This window comes from Hetaerina americana, unplaced genomic scaffold, assembly GCF_022747635.1.
Source record: "Hetaerina americana unplaced genomic scaffold, ioHetAmer1.1.p SCAF_22, whole genome shotgun sequence".
In the NCBI taxonomy this organism is placed as follows: domain Eukaryota; kingdom Metazoa; phylum Arthropoda; class Insecta; order Odonata; family Calopterygidae; genus Hetaerina; species Hetaerina americana.
The window spans coordinates 3194807-3215482 of record NW_027286786.1 but is presented as its reverse complement, the minus strand read 5'-3'; the positions used below and the strand labels follow the sequence as shown (position 1 = coordinate 3215482).

General features: G+C 42.8%; 1 protein-coding gene across 1 annotated transcript in view; it reads left to right on the top strand.

Moving 5' to 3' along the window:
* Positions 1 to 11006: 11006 nt before the first annotated feature.
* Positions 11007 to 20676, top strand: part of LOC139689304 (serine protease inhibitor 88Ea-like) — a 56442-nt gene continuing 46772 nt past the window's right edge. The window contains exon 1 of the mRNA XM_071586378.1: positions 11007 to 11110. The gene's annotated coding sequence lies outside the window, so the exon portion shown is untranslated. The remainder of the gene's footprint in view (positions 11111 to 20676) is intronic.

Sequence of the window (20676 nt, the reverse complement as noted above, 5' to 3'; positions counted from 1 at the left end):
GCTAAGAAGCTTTCACAAGGAGGAGAGAATTGATGACAGGGATGTTGAGTAATGATGTTTAGAAGAGACTCCTTAAAACTGACATGTAGCCTGGTTATGTAGGGCGTGGGAACTTGGTCACTGAAGCAGGATGATAGACGTAGATTGGAGACATATTGAGATAATGTAGGTGTGTTCAGAAGGACGGAGAAGGTGAAGTGGACCGAAAGAAAAATAAACGAGGAAGTGCTGGGTATGGTGGGGGAGGAGAGTGGATTGTTGGGAGAAATGGGAGGCAGGAAAAATGGATGATGGGCGTATTGATTGGCAGTGGGATGCTGAAGACATATATGGGAGAATGCTAGGTAAACGAGGAAAGAGTAGGATACGATCAACCGGAGGTATAATAGTATAGGTTAGTATATATAGTTATATTGTATCACTAACCTATATTAGTGATATAATAATGTAACTAATATAGGTCAGTAGGGATGTTGGACGGAATGAAGGAAGGAAATAAGTATACAGAGATGAAGAGTTCATACGGCATTATCAGGTGCAAAGAATTTAAGTACTGCAATTTCCACGATGTTAAACCTGAAAAAATGAATCAGTATTTTTTTCGGTGTTTTATTCCAAGAATGATGTTTTCCTCCTCACTTCAGAGTGAGATAGAAGAGTTCTTAGGAGCAATGAATGAACTGGAGATCACGATTTTTGAATGGGAAGGATAGTCTTACGTATATGACAAGGACGTTTCGCTGAAGTCAATTTTCTAGAAGACATTCATTCGAAGAACTAAGGCAAAATGAAGAGATTTGAGGAGCTTGGGCAGCGTCATACCAATTCCTGTAGCTCAATATGATAAAAGAGTAATTTGCGGTCGGTTTCCAGGTGAAATCACTAACCATCCTTCTCTCGGGAACTTCTTCCTGCGACTGTTGACGGGAGCAAAGGTATCGGGTGACTATTAAGATCAAATTATGATCGCCCTCCCACCCAAGCTTGACATTAGCAATGAACTATAATTCCTTGAAAAATTACAAACCTTATATGAGTCATCAATCATCTGCGACTGCTATTTTCTCTCTTCCAATCATATGTACCCTAGTTCTCTCAAATGAAAACTCAAAGCCATTCCACTATCTCTTTTAATCGTTGTTATTCATTATGTTAAGCATTATCAGTGTGTCTTTGTAAGTCCACAAAAGCAAAACTAGTATAATATTCATAATAATATTATTAAAGTATATGGCTGCGTAGGTTTTCACGGCGGTGGTTTGAAGTATTCTGCATTGTCGGGTTTCGCCGCGTCGTTGTTTGATTCTGACAACAGTTTCGCCGAAGTTGCATTCGGCGTCTTCAGGTCGAAGATGAGGGACTCGGAATTTTGCCACCCTTATATAGGTGGCCACCCTCATCTTCGACCTGAAGACGCCGAATGCAACTTCGGCGAAACTGTTGTCAGAATCAAACAACGACGCGGCGAAACCCGAATATGCAGAATACTTCAATATTATTAAAGGTTATTATTCATAGTGAAAAAATATTATTCGTATTTTATGAACTCCTGCAGGATATGTAAATTTCTTTTCAGTTTCTTCAATGTACGATATATGTACAACAATAATCGCCAGTGCAACAAAGTAGAACCAACTGGAGCTCACTTGAATAGTACTATAAATGTACAAGGAAGCAGACAGTAGCCTGGCGAGATAAAAGGCAGAGATGAAAGGTCAATAGGTGGATATTATTCGCCAGATGACGATCAACCGGAGGTAATCCGTGCATCGCGGATACTACGAGAACTACGGATACTCGTAAAATACAACGGTGGAAATGAAGGTGGCAGCCCATGCCATTACTCCCTCATGGCCTCAGGACTGTCAATCCCTACTAGTTAATGTATCCGGTGAAGTTTTTAATTGATGACCCCTTCGCAATCCTGTAAGAATTTGTAAGGTTTGTTTCGAGCCCATTTAAAAGTAACGGCAAGATTAAAGGGTGCAACAGTAATGGAAAACTGGGACATTAATTAATTAATTGTATGAATTAAATAATTAATTGAATATTTACTTTCATAATTTATAATGCCGGCCGGGTTAGTCAAGTCATTAACGGATTCGTCTGATAACCCAAAGGTCGCGGGTTCGAGTTTTGCCTCGGGCATGAATGTTGTGATCCACTCTGGTTGTTATGGCCAGTCATTTGGTCAAACCGTGAACACTACGCATCCTTGTTGTTTTGCTTCCTTTGCTATCTTTTCTTGTTAGTCACTGATGAACGTGTGATATGTTCAACCTCCTTTCTTGCTTGCCACAAATGCCATAGAATCGAGTTTGTTGCTTTTAGTAAACTGCTAGAGAATCTAATCAGCTCAATTGAAAATATTTTTAGGAATTTATAATAAATATGATTTTATCATCAAGCATTGAATCCATCAATTTATGGCCTATCTCTCCATTTCAATTTAGCTCTTTATCCAGATAATGTTGCATTATTAATAAAGACAATCTACCAGTTAAGGTAGATTGTCTTTATGGATAGACTCTACTGCCACATAATCATTTTGTTTCTCCTAACACAACACGAGCTCTACTCCCAAGTCCCTCTTCACATCTGTGTACTTCCTTCCTCCCTTCATCCCGTCCAACATCCCTTTTATATTCCTGCCCCTTCCTCGTCTGCCTAACATTCTCCCCTCTTCAGCATCTCACTGCAGATCAATATGCCTTTCATTATTTTTCCTGCCTCCATAGGATTTCTCCCAACGAAACCCTCTCTTCGCCCACCATATCTAGTGCTTCCTCGTTTGTTTTCCTTTCGGTCCATTTCACCTTCTCCATCCTTCTCCCCAACTACATTTCAAAAGCCTCCTATCGTCCTGCTTCAGTGACTACGTTTACGCGCCGCTCATCACTACGCTCCATGTCAAAGTCTTTTCTTAACATCCTTACTCAACGCCCCAGTAATCAACTCCCTCCTCCTTGCATTGCCTGGTTGTATTGTTATAAACTTCCCATGCCAATGTCATCAGCATGCCTCTTTGCCTAGCGCAATTCTTCTCCTAACGTCCCTACTACTTTGACTGTGTTGGTCCAAAACACTTCCGTAAACTGTTTTACCCACTCTAGTTTTTGCCCTCCTATTTTAATGTTTAGCTTAGCCTTTTTCTTTCTGGAAAATCGCATAACCTTTGTTTTATTAATATTGATTCTTATCCCATATCTATTTCACTGAATTTCCATTTCACTCAGCAATGCTTGACTGATTGGCAAACTAGTGCTTGGTCATGAGCAAACCTGACTGATTTTACGAATCCCCCCCTCCCGACTTAAATACCTACCTCTAGTTCTTCCCATGCTTCTTTAACCATTTCCACCACATATACGTTGAACCACGGCGGCAGTGATGATGGACAAGCCTGCCTTATACCTCTTCCTAACACTGCCCATCCGGACTCCCCGTTTCCCAAATCGCAACCGAATGCCACTCTGTAATATGTACAGGTTGCGGATTAGCGTGCAAATCGTTAAATGAAAACTACTGCGGATGTTTTGTCTAATAAGTTATCAAGTTTAATAACTTTCATGATGTTTTAAAAAGTGAAAAACGTCTTCAGAATTGTAATGTGAAAGGCCTTAAAGTAGCTTGGTAAATAAAGTGCAGGTGAAGGAAGATAGTGTTTTATTGAAGCAGTTAAAAAATAAGTTATTTTGAAAACGTTTGACAGAAAATGTTATTTACGAGAAAATGGAGTAAAGTTTTACGGGATTAGGTTGCAGAAATATAAGAGACTTTAGGCGGTCCATACTATGGAGATATTATGTAAATATGTAAAATAATAGGAGAAATATACCATGCACAAATGAAAAGTTGAGATAAAATATACGAGGTCTGTTCAAAAAGTATCAGAACTTTTGTGTTTTTTAAAAATTTATTTATTTATTCATGAATATCTATTTTGTTCCCTTCAAAGTAATCCCCACTAATGCCAACGTTTTCTTCAATCCGGGAAGTACTTCAAAGAATCACTTTTTGTGATCTTGTACAACTCATCCTTCGATGCAGTCTTTATCTCGTCAATCGAAGCGTAGCGTCGTCCTTTCATGAGCCTCGTCAGTTTCGGGTACAAGAAAAAGTCACCGGGGGGCAGATCTGGGGAATACGGTGGTTGCGGCATCATTAGTGTGTTGTGTTTGCCCAAAACTTTGCGCACAAGTAACGATGTGTGAGCAGGGGCGTTGTCATGGTGCAAAAGACAATTTTTGTTCTTCCACAAATCTGGGCGTTTGTGGCGGATTGCTTCCCGCAAATTGCGCATAACTTGCAGGTAATATTCCTTATTTACCGTTCTACACAGTGGCAAGAACTCATGGTGAACCACGTCCCTGCAATCGAAGAAAACTGAAAGCAAAACGTTCACATTCAACCAAACTTGGCGCACTTTTTTCGGACTTGGCTCGTGCTACAGCTTCCATTGGGAAGATTGGGAGTTTGGGAGTTTCCACATCATAACCATAAACCCATGCTTTGTCACCAGTTATGACCCTCTGGAGCAAATTTGTGTCTTCGCGGACAGAGTACAACACCTCATCAGCAATGTTAATGCGTTGCTGTTTTTGGTCGAAATTGAGCAATTTTTGTACGAATTTTGCGGCAACCTGTGTCATGCACAAATCATTGGTTAACCTCGAATTGCACGAGCCAATCGATATATTTGGATCCCCAGTACTCAGCCACTCTGACGGTGATTCGACGATCGACTAATACTATTTTCTTCACTTCATCAATGTTTTGGTCTGTCGTTGACGTCCTCTGGGGTCCGGCACGTTCTTCGTCGTTCACATCTTCTCGGCCCTGGGAGAGCATTATGTACCACCGATAAACGTTGCTTCGGTCCAAGGTAGCTTCTCCATATTTGCCACAGCCGACATTCGGAATGCGTCCGCGCACTTCATTTCGTTTTTTCCCACAAAATTCGATACAAAGTCTTAGATCCATTTTTTGGAACAGGCAAAAATCCGAAAACACGCAAAAACACGTCCAATCAAAACGGTTGTCAACAATTAACTGGACATTCAAAATGACAGCAATTTTCGGCATTAGTGAAAGTACCAAAATAACGCCACAAAAAAATCGAATATTAAATAAACGTAACCCAAGTAATGCAAAATTCGCGATACTTTTTGAAAAGACCTCGAATGAAGAAAAAATTGAAAGAAAAAGATAAAGGTCCCAGAGGTTAAAGATCTTGGGAGGATGTGTGAGGTCAGCAGCTAATAGATATTTAGTGTAATTGATGATAATTGTCATCCAATACACTTTAAATTTCGGTGCAATGATTTGGATATATTATTCATTACTCAATACCACGTCTTTTGCCTGTGGGAATGAATTCGCCTTCATTTCTTTTAAAATATTTTGAGGAATCACACACCGTATTCTGCGAAAATAGAGTCTGGTTGAGCTCCAAAAGTTGGCGGCGTCATCACGCTTTGTTGAACCAAAAGGTCCGACTCACGAGAGCACATGGAGATGATAAAACAGCAAATAATGTGCGAGGCTCGCCAAGCTATCCTCCTCTCTCTGCTCCCTCGAGCCTGAAACTGCCACGCCGGCCTTCCGTGTCTCTTCTTCGCTCCCAGTCGCGAGGCGAGGGGCCGGCCGGCCTCACACCCGAAACTCCCCTCTCCCCCATTCGTTGAGAAAAGGTGATGGTGGTGTAAATTCCTCTCGTCGTGCCTTCACGGAACCAGCGCGCACCGTGCAGTGAAACCCCTCCTGAATGATTGCGTGAAATCAGCACGTGCCACGGGACTCCTTCGGACGACGGAGAAGAGCCAACCCGCTGCCATCACCCAAAACCAGGCGGGACGAAGACTCACTCCCCCACGCGTCAACGTCGATTTCTAGCGTCACGCCCGCGCCGAGTTTCCCAGGTCCTCTTGACCACTCGAGAACAACGGTGACATTCTTTTTTGTTTCACAGATTCGGAAGTTTCAACGCCAATGCGACGTAACATTCAATACGCTCGATTCATTAAAGCTATTGTTCGAGGGATATGTGTCGTGGTCGATAGGATAGCAAATAGAATAAGAAATACAGAAGGGTGAGTGAAGACAGAAACCAGTGGAGAGAAGGATGAGAACCAAGAAGGAGAGATGGCGGAGTCATCTTGAGGCACGATGAGTTGTAGAGGGATGTACGAGGGTGGTCCCAGAAGTACCCGACCCAACTACGAAAAAACAAAAATTTTGGGAAAAAATGCAGTTATTTTTCAACAAAATATCCTTTCAGCTCTATATACTTTTCCCAGCGTTGTTCAATAAGTTCAATACCCTTTTTATGAAAAGAACTGTCTTGCCCCTCATAATAGCCATTAACTGCCGACAGCACTTCTTCGCGGTTGGGAAATATTTGACTACCGAGCCATTTTTTCAAGTTAGCGGACAGAAAATGCTCCAAGGGGGCTAAAACTGGCGAATACGGTGAGGCAAGAGGTAGCAATTTAAACTTTAATTCATGAATTTTGGCCATTGCAAAAACAGATTTGTGAGCTGGCGCATTGTCTTGATGAAACAACACTTCCTTCTTAGCCGATTTTGTTCGATTTCTTGGCTCAAACGTTGCAATGAGTTCGCATAATAATCGCCGTTGATAGTTTCCTCTTTTTCAAGATGGTCAATGAAAATTATCCCACGCACATCCCAAAAAACCGACGCCATGACCTTGCCTGCAGATGAAGCAGTCTTCGCCATCTTTTGAGGCAGTTCTCCCTTTTGAATAATCCATAGTTTTGATTGATCTCTTGTCTCGGGTGTGAAGTAATGGACCCATGTTTCATCCATGGTTATGAAATGGCGAATAAATTCTGCTTTGTTGCTGTGAAACTTTGCTAAACACTCAATTGAAACATCTTCACGACACTGGTTTTGCTCGAGTGTGAGCAAACGCGGCCCCTATCCTGCACACACCTTTCTCATGTCCAAATTTTCAGTTAATATGCGATGTACCACTTTTTTTGAAATACCTACTATGTCAGCTCGCAGACTTTCAGTCGACGACCATCTAGTATCACCAAATGGATTTTATTCACTGTTTCTGGAGCCGTCACCTCATTTGGTCGACCAATGCGATGCTCGTCTTGACAGTTCGTAGGGCCTCGTTTAAACTCTGCTACCCAATATTTTACTATTGTAAACGAAGGAGAAGATTCACCCAGAGTGCAATCCAGTTCAGCTTTTATGTTGGTTGGGCTGAGGCCTTTCAAAAAAAAGTATTGTATCACATAACGATGACCTGTTTTCACAAATTCACTGAAAGCGTTCAATATTGATGACTGCTAAACAAATGCCAAACAACGTGGCGTCTTCAAACTTGAAACATACGATATGCTCCATAGATTGCGTACTTTTTTATAAAGTGAGATTTTTCAAACAACTAACGCCATCTCTAGGTCAGGCCAGGTACTTATGGGACCCATTCGTAATGGGGGGTAGGAGAGAGCAAGAAGCAAGCAGATGGCGGAGAATGCTACTTCGTGAGAGGACGAAGACATTGGCTGCTTTGAACGGAGTGTGGATTTGTAGAGCTGCTACAAACCAATCCTCAGATTGATAACCCACTGTGATGACAGTGCGCTCGTTCATAAAGACCAGTGAATTCTTGAATCGTTGTGTTTACCAGTGGAACCTGATTAAATATTGGCGCGTGTCGATCAAATTGGAGAAAACCCCAAGGCTGCAGCTCTCCAGGGGATCTGAGAACGATCCCGGAATCGGCCAAGGACTCCATTCCCGAGGGAGCCCCAGAATTTCCCGCTATTCTCTTCCTTAGCAATAAATATCTACATCTACATAATACCCCGCAAGCCGCCGCAAGGGCGTGTGGCGGGGGGTGTTAGGTCACCAACCGTAAAAAGGAAAAATACGAGGGTCATCCGGAAAGTAGTACCCGTTCGTGAATTAAAGACACAAAAGTAAATATTAACAAACATAAAAAATTTTCTTTGAAAGAGGATACTTTAAACTACTTCTCAACATAATCTCCAAGCAAATTAAGGCATTTGTCATAGCGTGTGACAAGTTTCTGTATTCCTGCTGCATAGTCCTTCGCCGCCAGCTCATTGAGATACGCGAGGGACCCATCTTGCACAAATTTTTGCATAATGCAGATGGTGTTTAACAATTTCATGAACAATTGTTCGAGAAACATTGGGAAAATGCTCACAGATGTCATCAATTGTGACGCGCCGATCGTTCCTCACGAATTCGTCAACTGAGCTCACCAGTTGGTCTGTAATGACAGACGGTCTCCCCGCATGTGACGGCTCATCGTCGTGTGTGTTCCCCCTCCCCATGTTGAAGTTGCGACACCACCGCCGAACAGACGACTCGTCCATTACATTGTCTCCATACACCTCCTTTAATTGGCGATGAATATCACATGGGCGAACGTTTCTTGCATTGAGGAATTTAATCACTGCCCTCACTTCACAACTGGCGGCGTTCTCAATTTTTTTAAACATTGTAAACAATCACAGAAACAACACAGGCAATGCTAGCGTCACGCAACTTGGCTCAGAGAAGGCAGACAAGCCACTGAAGCTATCTGACCTCGTCCAGCGGCTACTCGCGTCGTCAGCACTTCATGCGGCACGAACGGGTACTACTTTCCGGATGACCCTCGTACCACATGCAAAAAAAAACAACACGGAAAATTACACCCACAGCAGCGCACACGCTCATGCAAAAATCCCTTCATCCAATACTCATGCAAACACATATATACTCAAAACAACTAAAAAACTGCACCCCATGATGCAGCACGAAAGCCATCCTACAACACGGAAGCCAGGACACAACAAGCAAGAAATTGAAACACCACATGAAAATGCACCACGAAACACTCTACCCCCAAAGAGTCTGTAAAAGGCAGGGAATGCGACCCAACGTTGCAGGTAGCAGGAATTTCCCCCCGCGGAGAGGGACGAGGGATTGAAAGGGAAACTTAAAAACAGATGAGCAGAACATGAATGAGGTCATTCGGAAAGAATGGGTTATTATAGCAAAACACATAAGGTTAGTGGAAGAGCATGCATTTAATTACAACTAATTATTTTTTAGACGCTGAGGGTGGCAAGTGGAATTTTTGCTATCTATAACCCTGCAGTTGCTATCCCGTATTGTCCGTGGGAAGAAGGAGTCCTTGAGTCGGCTAGTTCTGGCATCTATTTCCCGAATTTTATATGCATGATCCAAGCGACTAATGTATGTAGGAGTACGAATAATTTGCGAGACCTCGGTGCTGAAACATGCGGATCTAAATTTATTTAATAATTTCAATCTTGCATTGAATCGTCTCTCAGCCAATGATTCCCACCCCAAATCCATGAGCATTTCGGTGACGCTTTGCGTTTTATCGTAGGAATTTTTTACAAAACGGGCTGCCCGGCGTTGAACCTTCTCAATTTCCCGAATGAGACCTTTTTCACTCGGATCCCACACGCTGCATGCGTATTCTAAATGAGGCCCTACAAGAGCGTGGTAACAACGTTCCTTGACCTTCGAGTCACTTTTGCCGACAATGCGTCTAATAAATCCCAATTTTGCATATGCTTGACCGCAGACTTTACGTATGTGAGTCCCCCAAGTTAAGTCTTTTGTGAATGTGACACCTAGGTATTTTACCGTATCAACTACTGCTACGTCACCTCCAGCTAATTTGTAAGCAAATTCCGTTGATCTTTTAAAGAAATTTACCACTGAACATTTATTATAATTTAGAGTCAATCCCCAGTTAGAACACCATTTAGTAATGCAATCTAAATCCTGCTCTAGAATAAAACGATCCTCATCCCCAGATATCTCCCGATAGATCACCGTGTCATCCGCGAACATCCTAATTTTACTTTTCACTTCGCGGTTCAAATCGTTAACAAAAATCAAGAAAAGCAACGGTCCGATCACACTTCCCTGAGGTATCCCCGACGTGACTCGAACGCTGTCGGAACTAGCGCCATCAAGGACTACCCTCTGTTCCCGCTCTGAAAGAAAATATTTAACCCAACTTATGGCGCCCTTGTTTATACCCGCGACCTTTAATTTATGAATGAGTTTACCATGTGGGACCTTCTCAAATGCCTTTTGAAAATCTAAGAAGATGGCATCCACTTGCCTACCTCTCTTGCCTAAATATCATGGAACACGCAACATTTCGTTATTATAACTGCGTGAAATATTTACAGCCTTACTTCTCTAGGAGAAGGGGCTGTCTCAAAAGTTAAAAATGCACTTAGAAGTTATGCACGTGTAATTTTGCATGAGATGAAAAGATTACATCTACGTCCACAACGAAGAACATGCATTTGAGAAAATCGTGTTAAACGCACGCGGGCACACTTCGATGGAGATGCGGAAGATAGGATCGTACCCTGCGATGTGTTTCAGCCGAAATTTCACGGCTGTTGGTCGATTTCTCTCTTAAAATCGTTACATAAATAAATGCATGATATTTTCAACGATATTAGGATATAAAATCGAGTTGTTGCTGTGAGGTTTCAACCGAATTACACTCCAATCATAGGCACCTTATCATATACCTGTACATTGGGTATATTACGCGCATAAGGGCATGACGGAGGCAGGATCGTTGAAATGTGTGAATTGTGCGAATGCGCGAGCATGCGTGATGTCCATTTACTCGGCGTCGTGCTTTACTTAAATGAGTTTGTGTATATCAGTGAGGGAGGGGGAAGGGGGTGAGAGGAGGAAGAGAGTTGCGTCGTTTCAATCGCTCCCTGCGGAAATCCCCAGCAGGGATTGCGTGTGGGCGGAGTGGGCGAGCGGGGGGGAGGAGACGGGGGTGGGAGAGAAGCTTTTTGAGGTCACCAGGTGGTGGGCGGGGCGGTGAGGAGTGAAAGCAGCAAGCATGACGTCACACAGAGAGGGGAGGGAGGGAAGGAGGGGGCGAGTAGACACCCCGGGACGCCTGCCGCGGAGGCCGCAGTCTTCTGCGCCCGAGAGAGAGAGTTGGAGCGTCCGATCGTCAGTCTGTTGCACTCGGAAGGAGGCGTCGCACAAGGAGGCCAAGGGAGAAAGTCCAGCGGCGAGCCTTAGAGAGAGAAAGGTGGGTCCATTTTCTTCTCGGTCCTCATTAGGGTTGGTTGGCCCCAGTACACATTTCACTGCTGCTCTGTGGTGCTCGCGGACTCGAGGGAAGTTAGTTATTTTTCTGGAAAGTTCTTCCTTAAAACTTGACTGGTTGAATTCTCGAATCCTGAACCCAGTGAAGAACTCGGCTATGTAAAACCCGGTCGTTGGGACCTGAAATTCCAATGCTAATGCCGACTGCACTGTTCGGATTCCAAAATGTCAAGTGCTCCTCATTGGCCGAGAAAGAGAATCGTGCACTGTCCAGCAGCGGGCGCCACAAATGGCAGAATCTCCGCACTCCTCTCGCAACCGCCCCTACCCTTCCGAGGAATTGGCGCCACTGGCAGCGCTGCTTCCCAGATACTTGCCTTCGCCTACCCGCCCCCCTTACCGAAATGCAAGCCTGAACGATACTACTAGCTGTGGTGTACCGGTCAAGGTCAGCTGTCCGCTAGCAATTCGTTTGTGGCGGCCTCGGGCGACTGAGCATTATCCAAGCTCACCACTGAGCCGTAGATAGCGCGACAGGGAATGCCCCGGGCATTACTCAGTATAATAAACCATTCTCACAGTTCTGCAGACCTTTCCTCGCCGCGCCGTTTGTAATTAGTCCGACTGGCTTTCCCAATATTCTCTCCGCTTCGTCCGTCAATTTCCTACTAATGCCAATTCCCTCCTGCCTTCTTTCAATTTATCCCAGCAACTCTCAATTTCAATATCTCCTCACACCACTCGCTAAACTTCGTTATTTTTCTTTCCATTCATTTCATGCATTCTATTCTTCCCTGAACCCATATCTAAAAAGCTGCAAATCAACATATCCTATTGAGTCAAAGCTTTCGGAAATCCATAAAACTACAATTCATGTCAGTGTTTTCATCTATGTTTCATTTACATCTTTACTTTAATCAATTATTTACTTTTTAAAAACTTCTTTCTCTAAATGCCAAAGGGCAATGCGCATTAGCGGATGACTCGGTTAAATTTTACTGTTGCTAAATCTCCAGCAATTTCTTTGAATTATTATTTCGACTTCTTGGTACCTTGCTCGTATTCTTGGAAAACACTTCCAAGTAGTGAATATTTTCTAATTCAGCTCCTCCGACTTGAATGGTTGAATTTAGCTCTCCTATTTATTCAGAATATCACTTCTTTTTTTTTAAGGTGCGATTTTCACCATATGCGTAATAAACTGGTTCAGTAATCTTCGTTAACGATTACTGCAATCAATTGGCTGACTGGCAACATAAAGCTTAGTCTTCTATGCACGTACTATGAATATTTAAAGCGCATCATTGACCGTCGGATAAAAAGCGATGCTTTAAATTAATCATTTCCATATAAACCCTCCCGAACTCGTTCCATTCAAATGTTCTGCGCTTTCTACCAAAGTATCTTGCGGGGAATACGGGAAGTTTTTAAGTCATTGAGCAGGAACGTAACGGGCAAGGCCTGGTGGATGAAAAAGTGGAAAGAGGAACGAACGGCTCGCACCATCTTGACGAAGGAATTCAGTTATTTAACTTTGTATATAGAATTCTATAGCCGTAGAAAATGGCTCGCCCCATCGCTGCACCATCGCCCCGTGACGATGGTGCGAGCCGTTCCCCTTTCCACGGCTATCGCATGCTATAAAACCAGTTGAATGACTTGTTTTTACCGAATTCCTACCTTCCTTTCTTGTTTCCGTTCTTCTATGTTAATTCTGTTACTGCACATTCCTGTGCAAGATAGCAGTCCGACTTCCTCTTGCCTGACAACTCCGAGGTGAGCACTAAGCAGCCATGCTTGCTGGTGGTATTTAATTTTCTATCTCCTCAAACTTGCAATGAGAGATAATTTTGGTTGACTGGAATTGTTATGATGAGTTTAGTGTTGTATCTAGATTGCTATTGGAGGACTATAACTATAATAATATAATAAACTGGATTGCTATTAGATTGGACTAAATCACTCTCGGGGCGAAGGTTAAATTATTCAGATTAGATCTCGAAACGGATGTCTTTTGCGATGTTGCTGTATTGTTCCAGATCATATTACAGTAAGAGATCATTAAAATAATATTAGAGACATCACTGAACAGCTTTAAATACCAATGTGCCCACTGACGATGAGAAAACATTATGTACCAGCTATACCGCCAAGGAACACTAAGTTGAATAGATGTCCTTATTACATTAGTTTCCCCTTCAATTTACTGAACCTTTACCTGCTGCTTGTCTCGGTTGCGGAGACCAGTGTAAATAAAATGAGGGTCAGACAAAATAATGGCATCATACTACGCTGCTTAGAACAAATCATCTTTTCCTCAGGAGTTGCTGTTTGCATTTATTCTGAACCCTTTTCTTTCGCGGAAATAATAAAATTAAATCTGGGTTCTATAATGACCATAATAGAAGGCATTCGCTGATTATACACCTGGTCTCGTCAGCAGTATCTTTGTTAGACCATGCCAACTTCTAATTGTAATTACCGCGGTTTGCCTTGCAGTCCTTCATATCTAAACGGAATTTTTTTATTACCCTTCTGGGATTTAGATTGCTGTTTGGTGCTGAAATTTTGGCGGGAGTTTCTTCGGGAACTAATCTTGTTGTGGCTCTCGCAGTCGACGCGACTGACCTCGTTGCTGCGATTAGGTAGTGACCTTGAGAGACGGCGGCAGAGCTCCTCACTTTCCCGCGGAGTGACTTTCCGATCTCCTCGACGCCCCTCACCCCCTTTCCTTCATCCCCCACCCCTCAGGAGTGAGTGGGAGCCCAGGGAACTTCAACGACCGACGCCGCCGCCGCCGGTCGCGATCCTTCGCTACGCACCCTTCTCGGCCACCCGCCAATATCTCGTCAATAGTTACTTTACCGTTGTTTTCAGAAAAAAACAGGTTACCCAAGTTTAAGTAACATGAAAGTGGCGGAAAAAGGTTCCCCTAATGAAAGAATTTCCATGCAAAAGTTTCCGATACAACTGAACAATCATGTAAATGTTCCACCGTGATCTAATCACGTCTCCCAGGATGGCTTCATATACTCGAATAGCCGAAAGTGTCCGTTTGATTTCCACTCATTAATGCCGCATTCTAGGCATTTTTCTCGTGCAGTATGTGGCCACGGAGTTGATCCAAAATGATCGACGACGTTTCGCTCGATCCTTATTGAAAGATATGTCCGCGTCGGACTTACAGGTAAACTCATGTCGCAGATACACAATCGGTCGTGCGGTAATAATTTAATGAAAACATTTTGAATTATGGCATTTTCAATAAAATAGAAACTCTTCATAATTGTCACTTTATCCCAGCCACGATTGATACAGAAATTTTTGGAAAAAGATTTGGAAAAATGACAACTTTCGTCATTATTTTGTCCTGGCGATTGAACTCGAGCGCTACGGGTAATATAGTCCTTCTTGCACATTGCCCCCCACATTCCGATTATCTATCCTCTGAGACGAGGATGCGGGAAGCAATGGCAGGCACATTAAGTTTAAATGTACAGAACAGCGAAAACCTAATATGGAGCATAGTTTTTCATGGCTCAGCAACCTAGTCGTCGAAGCAAAACGATAGGTGTATATTTGCGATGGGATCGACGTGTTAGTCGGTAGTGATCAAATGAACGCTTTGGAGCGCGAAACAGGAGTCCTGCTCCATCGTTCTTACTTTTAAGAAGGGCAGTTCCGTTAGATTTTTAGTTCTGAATTCTAGGCTCCATTCAGTGGAGTACTCGCGCATAATGTGTAAACTGTCTCGAGGTATTTCGGAATTCCAATGGTAGTCTAATGATAAATGATAGTTTACATGCCGCAAGTTTGCCTTTTTATATCGAGTGGGTATCATCTGCGCATAAAAGAAAATGTGGTAGGATGATTCCCTGAGGACTGCATTAACAGAGTATGAAATGGAATCACTCAGTTTGCTTGTGGTCTAAGGACGCTAATCCTGTATTCTTTTCAACTATCGTTCAGTTGAAATAGCGGCAGGTCTCGATGAAGCCGGTCGCGAGGCGCACCAGTCGGACACAGCTGACCACCCCATCCGCCAATGCAGCAATGTGTGTCTCTTTTGTGACGACGTCACCACTGCATTGCTATCCCCATCGCACTGGTGGCAGGGGTCATAAGAATGCGAGCCGAGATGAAATGTCGGACCGACAGAGATAAAACGTCACCATTCTCCACGAGTGATAATAAATCAGAAAAAAATGTGAAGCAATATTTTGTGTTATTCATTCTTACCATTACTCTAAAAATGTGGCAAGCATCCTGCATACTAGCAGGTTATTTCCTGTGTGTAGAGCGGTATTTTTAGGCCATCATTGGTGCCATAGTGAAGGCAGCCGCGTCTTAAACGCGTCGGTCGAAGAACATCATCCGCTGTTGCCATGGGATTCCGCACGCATCTCACCCTTCGAGCTCATCGCCGCCCTCCACTAGTTGGATGAAAAGGGGGGCGCGCGCCCCGTCTCGCCCTTTGCCGCTCACCAATGTAATATGCACAGATACAACATCCACATCCATCACGGGGCCCAATCCACCGGGTTGGTGGGCGAGAGTGCCTTTCACGCGTAACCAGAAGAACGGGACAACCCGGCGGGGGGCGGGGGGTGAGACCTTTCCTTGCCCGTTGCCGTCGCAAAAACATCCTCCGTCTATTGAGCGCCGCTTCACATCCACCGTCCGGAATGGTTCACATTTTCCCTTCCTTCGCCTTCGACCTGATTAAAAACTGTGGACTGATTTCCAATTGTGGACTTCATTTGTCGTTGCTGATGTTAGAGCACGGAGTTTTCAATTACTGGACGGTTGTCAGAAAAATCAAACGGTGGCGTTTTACAACTGAACTACCCCAGGGTTCAAAACACAACGACGAATGAATAACACTACGATGCTGAAATTCCAGGCTTCAAGGTAAGGTAGTATATTTATTGTAGTATACTATTTCGTCTCCTTACCTTTCCCTGAATGAATGATCACAAATCGTTTATTCCAAGCCGCTGACTCAGTGTCATGTCTTCGTAAGAGTCATCATCTCAAGCATTGTATTCGACACGCTATCTCTGAAGGTTAACTTTAGCGGATATTATTTTGCCTTTTTTTGCACCGGCAGGTATCTCGAGTTTCTTCCACTGTTGCGTACTGACTGTATGGCTCGTTTACAAAAAACTTCCATTTACTCTCACTCACGCGCCCACATCTTCTAACTGAACGTCTTGTCTGATCTCAATAATAGGACTTGATCATTAACGTGAGAAACTTACTCTAACTAGTTTCTAGTGTTAGAATACAGAAATAGGCTCAGTCAATAACTCTTCCATTTTTAATAAGCTATTTCTATTTGAAGGCATCGGTTTGAATTTCTAATCTCCATAGAAACCAAACGCTGACGGTGAAAAATTAAATACTATTCACTTTTCTTCGCCGGTCCATAACGAATACTATTATCGCGCGTTTTCCTTGTTTGCCCCTTGCACAGTTCTTCGCATCTCTTTCCTGGTCTCCTGTTGCCGTAAAAAATGCCTTTCGGACTCAATTCCGCTCAACCTAGCGTATGGCCGGTGGGAGGGGTCGTCCTTCATGGAATGAATTCATCGCGGGCGAAATGAACCCTCGGTATTTCCACAGAGAATTCCCCGAGAATGCCTCGTCTCCTATTTTCAGCATTTTACCTCTTCTTTGAATTCGATCGAGCAACTCACTCTTCTCCCAGCACGTTGTCGCACGTCTCCGACTAAATTATATCCTCAATTCTTCTTCGCATGGATATCTCAGAAGCCTCCGATCTACGCTCATCCGTTTTCCTCAGAGACCAGGGTTCGAATCCGTATGGTCCCTATTTGTGTGCCTTTTGAAAACCTTCGCTTGACGTACCTGCCATCGGTCTCATCTTGAAAATTTTTTCTTTCACCTTCGAATTCCTCCTAATGTGTCCACTACTACGCCTTCACTTCTCCAAAACATGGCCCAAATAAGTGAGCTGCTACCCCTGCTTTAGTCTCCCTACTATTGATGAATGTCATCACTTGGTTTTATTGTGGCCGACCTTCACCCCATACTACTTTCATTGATCCTGCAAAGGATTCAACATTAACTGCAGTCACTTGCCTGCCTGACTAATTAGGATGCACGTGACCATTTGCAAACCTGACTGAATCACCTCATCACCCACTTTCAGTACCAGCTCAATCCCTTCCCATGCCTACCCATGGATTTCCTCAGTACTTTGATTTGTAAAATTGCATCGGTGATAAGGGCTCCCTTAAACCCCTGGCTATCGCTCTTATCACCATTTTCCCTCTGCTACCCTTATCCATGCCGTCTGACTCATGTGCAAGTTTCGAATTAGTGATGTTTGAATAAGACAAGTTTTGCCCTTTCCTCTTGGTCGAATCTAATTTCTAAGAGAATCTAAGTTCCCGGAGCACAAAAAGGTATTCAGACTATTTTCCATGTTCCTTTCTTAATAGGAAAGAACATAGAAATAGTCAGCTTCCCTGTTCTCAGGAATTAAGTGCCATCACCAGCTCAATCCCATTGTAAAAAAATTAGGCTTTCACCTCATATACCGTCACTGGTCATCTCCTGGGCTCTGTTGCTGTTTCCTAGTAATGAACTACCTTTGCTGCATGTGAAATCAAACTTAGCCTCCTATCGTTGTAAAATACTACCATTTTAATCTTTCAGAATAGGGACCTTAAATGATCTAATGAAGTCCTTTGATCAATTTCCTCGCTCGTAAATATTCAGAATATCTCTTAATTTTTCGCCAAGCTCTATAGTAACTCTGGTAATATTGTAAATTACTACTGCCCTATTTGACTAAATTTCCCGTGCCGCTTTCTCTGTTTACTATCTTTTGCCAGACCCGGCGGTGACGGGGTCACGGTCTCGCCTGCCAACCCTGAGGTCGCGGGTTCGATTCCCGCCTAGGTGGGTTTTCCTCGACCTTTGGGCATTAATGTTTGGAATAATCTTCAATGTAATACCTCAAGCTTGGGTGGAGGACTGAATTGTACGCGTTTAATCTCTATCTCGCACCAATAAAGACGCTAAATAAAATAATAAAATATTTAGCACACCTAAGCGAGCCTGAGTTATCCTCGACTAAGCCACATGCACTATTTCTAAATTTGCTGGCCTGATTTTTTTGCCATAAATCTCTATTTCCCATTTTTTCCAAATCCATCCCGACCTATTTAATAGCTTCCCTGCTTTATATGTAATGATCGGTATAGTTTTTCCTTTCAACATCCTGATATTTCTCTTATTTACCTTACATATAACTCACCAAAGGTCAATGAAATTCCTTCATATAATCTGATTCCGTCACCGGTATTTAGTTTATTTATTTTTAAGCTAGCATGAATTCCAATTGTTTTTGTTCTGCTGCTATTCTCTACAGTTTTCCACACTCTACCTTTCCGCAATAACTCTCATCCTGATATCCAAAATTAGGCTTTCATTGACATTAATTTTAAATATCCCTTCCTTTTTAGTCGCATTAAAGAGTCAACATTCCAAATTGGAGCTCTCCTTCCTCCCCAACACTGCCCCCCTTCCCAAGCATTTTTTATTTTACTGCAACTAGATCGTGGCCTCATTCTGCATCCGTCCATGAATAGCCGGGCGAGGAGTTGATTACCCGGTTCTTAATTAATGGCTATCCATCGTGAAGTTTACCTCTTATCTACCGGTTTATTCTGGTATTTTCAATGAGTACCAACGCGTGTTGTTGTTCTAATCGGGTATCACTCATAATTTCTCCTGAAAATATTTTATCCTGCTTTCCCACCATAATCATATGAAACCAATAAACCGCACTCCCCCCCCTTTCTCTCTCTCTACATATATCTCTCTCTATATATATCTCTCTCTCTCTCTCTCTATATATATATATATATATATATATATATATATATACATATATATATATATATATATATATATATATCTATCTATCTCTCTCTCTCTCTATATATATATATATATATATATATATATATATATATCTTTTTCTCTCTCTACATCTCTCTCTCTATATATATCTCTCTCTATCTCTCTCTCTCTCTCCACCCTCCTCCCTTTGCCTATCCAATCCGTTCTAATCTCTCTTCCCCTCTCTCTCACTCTGAAGTGTTTTCATACCATCTTGCATGCACGTGCCGTTCCCAATTATTTGTTCACATGCTCATGCTGAGCATACGAACAAATAATAGGGAACGGAAGATACCATCGGAGAGAATAAATAGATGATTTTTAAAGTTAACTAGAAGAAATAAAATGTAAAGTGATTATCACTGGTTTGGCACTCTGTCAAGACTGAATCTCCAGCAGTTGAATTTTATCGCTCAGGACTCTTTTATCTATTCACCATCCTTCACCTTAATTAGGTATTCATCACTACGACAACTCCACATGGACTCATCTCCCATCCGCTTTAAGTAAGGTATTATGCTAACTAGTCTCGTCCCAGTCATCCCCGCTGGCTTTCAATCTCACCTTACGCAATCCTAACATCTTTATACCTCCTTTCTCTATTTATCTCTTCACGTTTTCAAATTACCTTCCGGTTCTGAACATCGTCCTAACATTCTGTGTCCCATTCCTAACCATTGTGGTCCTCAACCCCTTTTCCGCCCCTTTTGGCCCGCTTGAGAGAGGATTTTGTGATATCCCCGCGAAGGCCCCCGCCCTGCCGGACACGACAACCGGGCCGCGTCCAGTAGTTAAAACGATTCATTATTCCATTGCTAGCGTACGATATTGTCATGGGAAAGATTGAAGTGGTTTCCCGTAGCTATCCACAGTTTTTAGCGTGACACCATAATTTAACCACTGGGGATCAGACGTACCGTGAACTACCTGTCCTCTATCGCTCCTACCTTTCTGGGACATTCGACCTACCCTGTCAGTTCCAGGAGCCCTCGGAACACGCAAGTCCTTCTACCACATCAAGGTCGTAGTCTTGGAAGGGATGATGAATATGTGTGTGTTGTAAAAATGTCAACATTCTTAAAAGATACGAGAATAATCTACATTAATTTAGGGTGGTAAATAACATCATATTATAGGGCGCTATTTATACTAATCAGCTCTGTTTGCCATGAATGCTAATAAAACCGCGCCCAAAGTAGACAGCAAACAATAAACTCAGAAAATGGAAGCACGTGACATTAATCGCTGCGTCATTTCTTGAGAGGGATGCGGAGGGAATGGCCACGTGTTTTTTAAGCGTCTTTCTAAGAAACATATATGATTAATCATCACCTCAAGCATTTTCGTCATTCTCATGGTTGTATTAAGAGAATAAACAGCCTTAAAGCGTACCCAGTGAAGTGGTATTTGCGGACTACTCACTGTTGAATGTCATGTTTTCGGTGGAATTCCAGTGAAAGAAGTATTTTTGGACAAATACAGGATGTATGCTCATATGTACCTACGATTTTCATCAAGTTCTTAGGTCACCTAATTTGTTTAAGGCAAGCTGCTTATTTGAAATAGGAAGTTGAAACCTCTGCTATTGATCAGCGTAATCTCCCTGAAGATGAA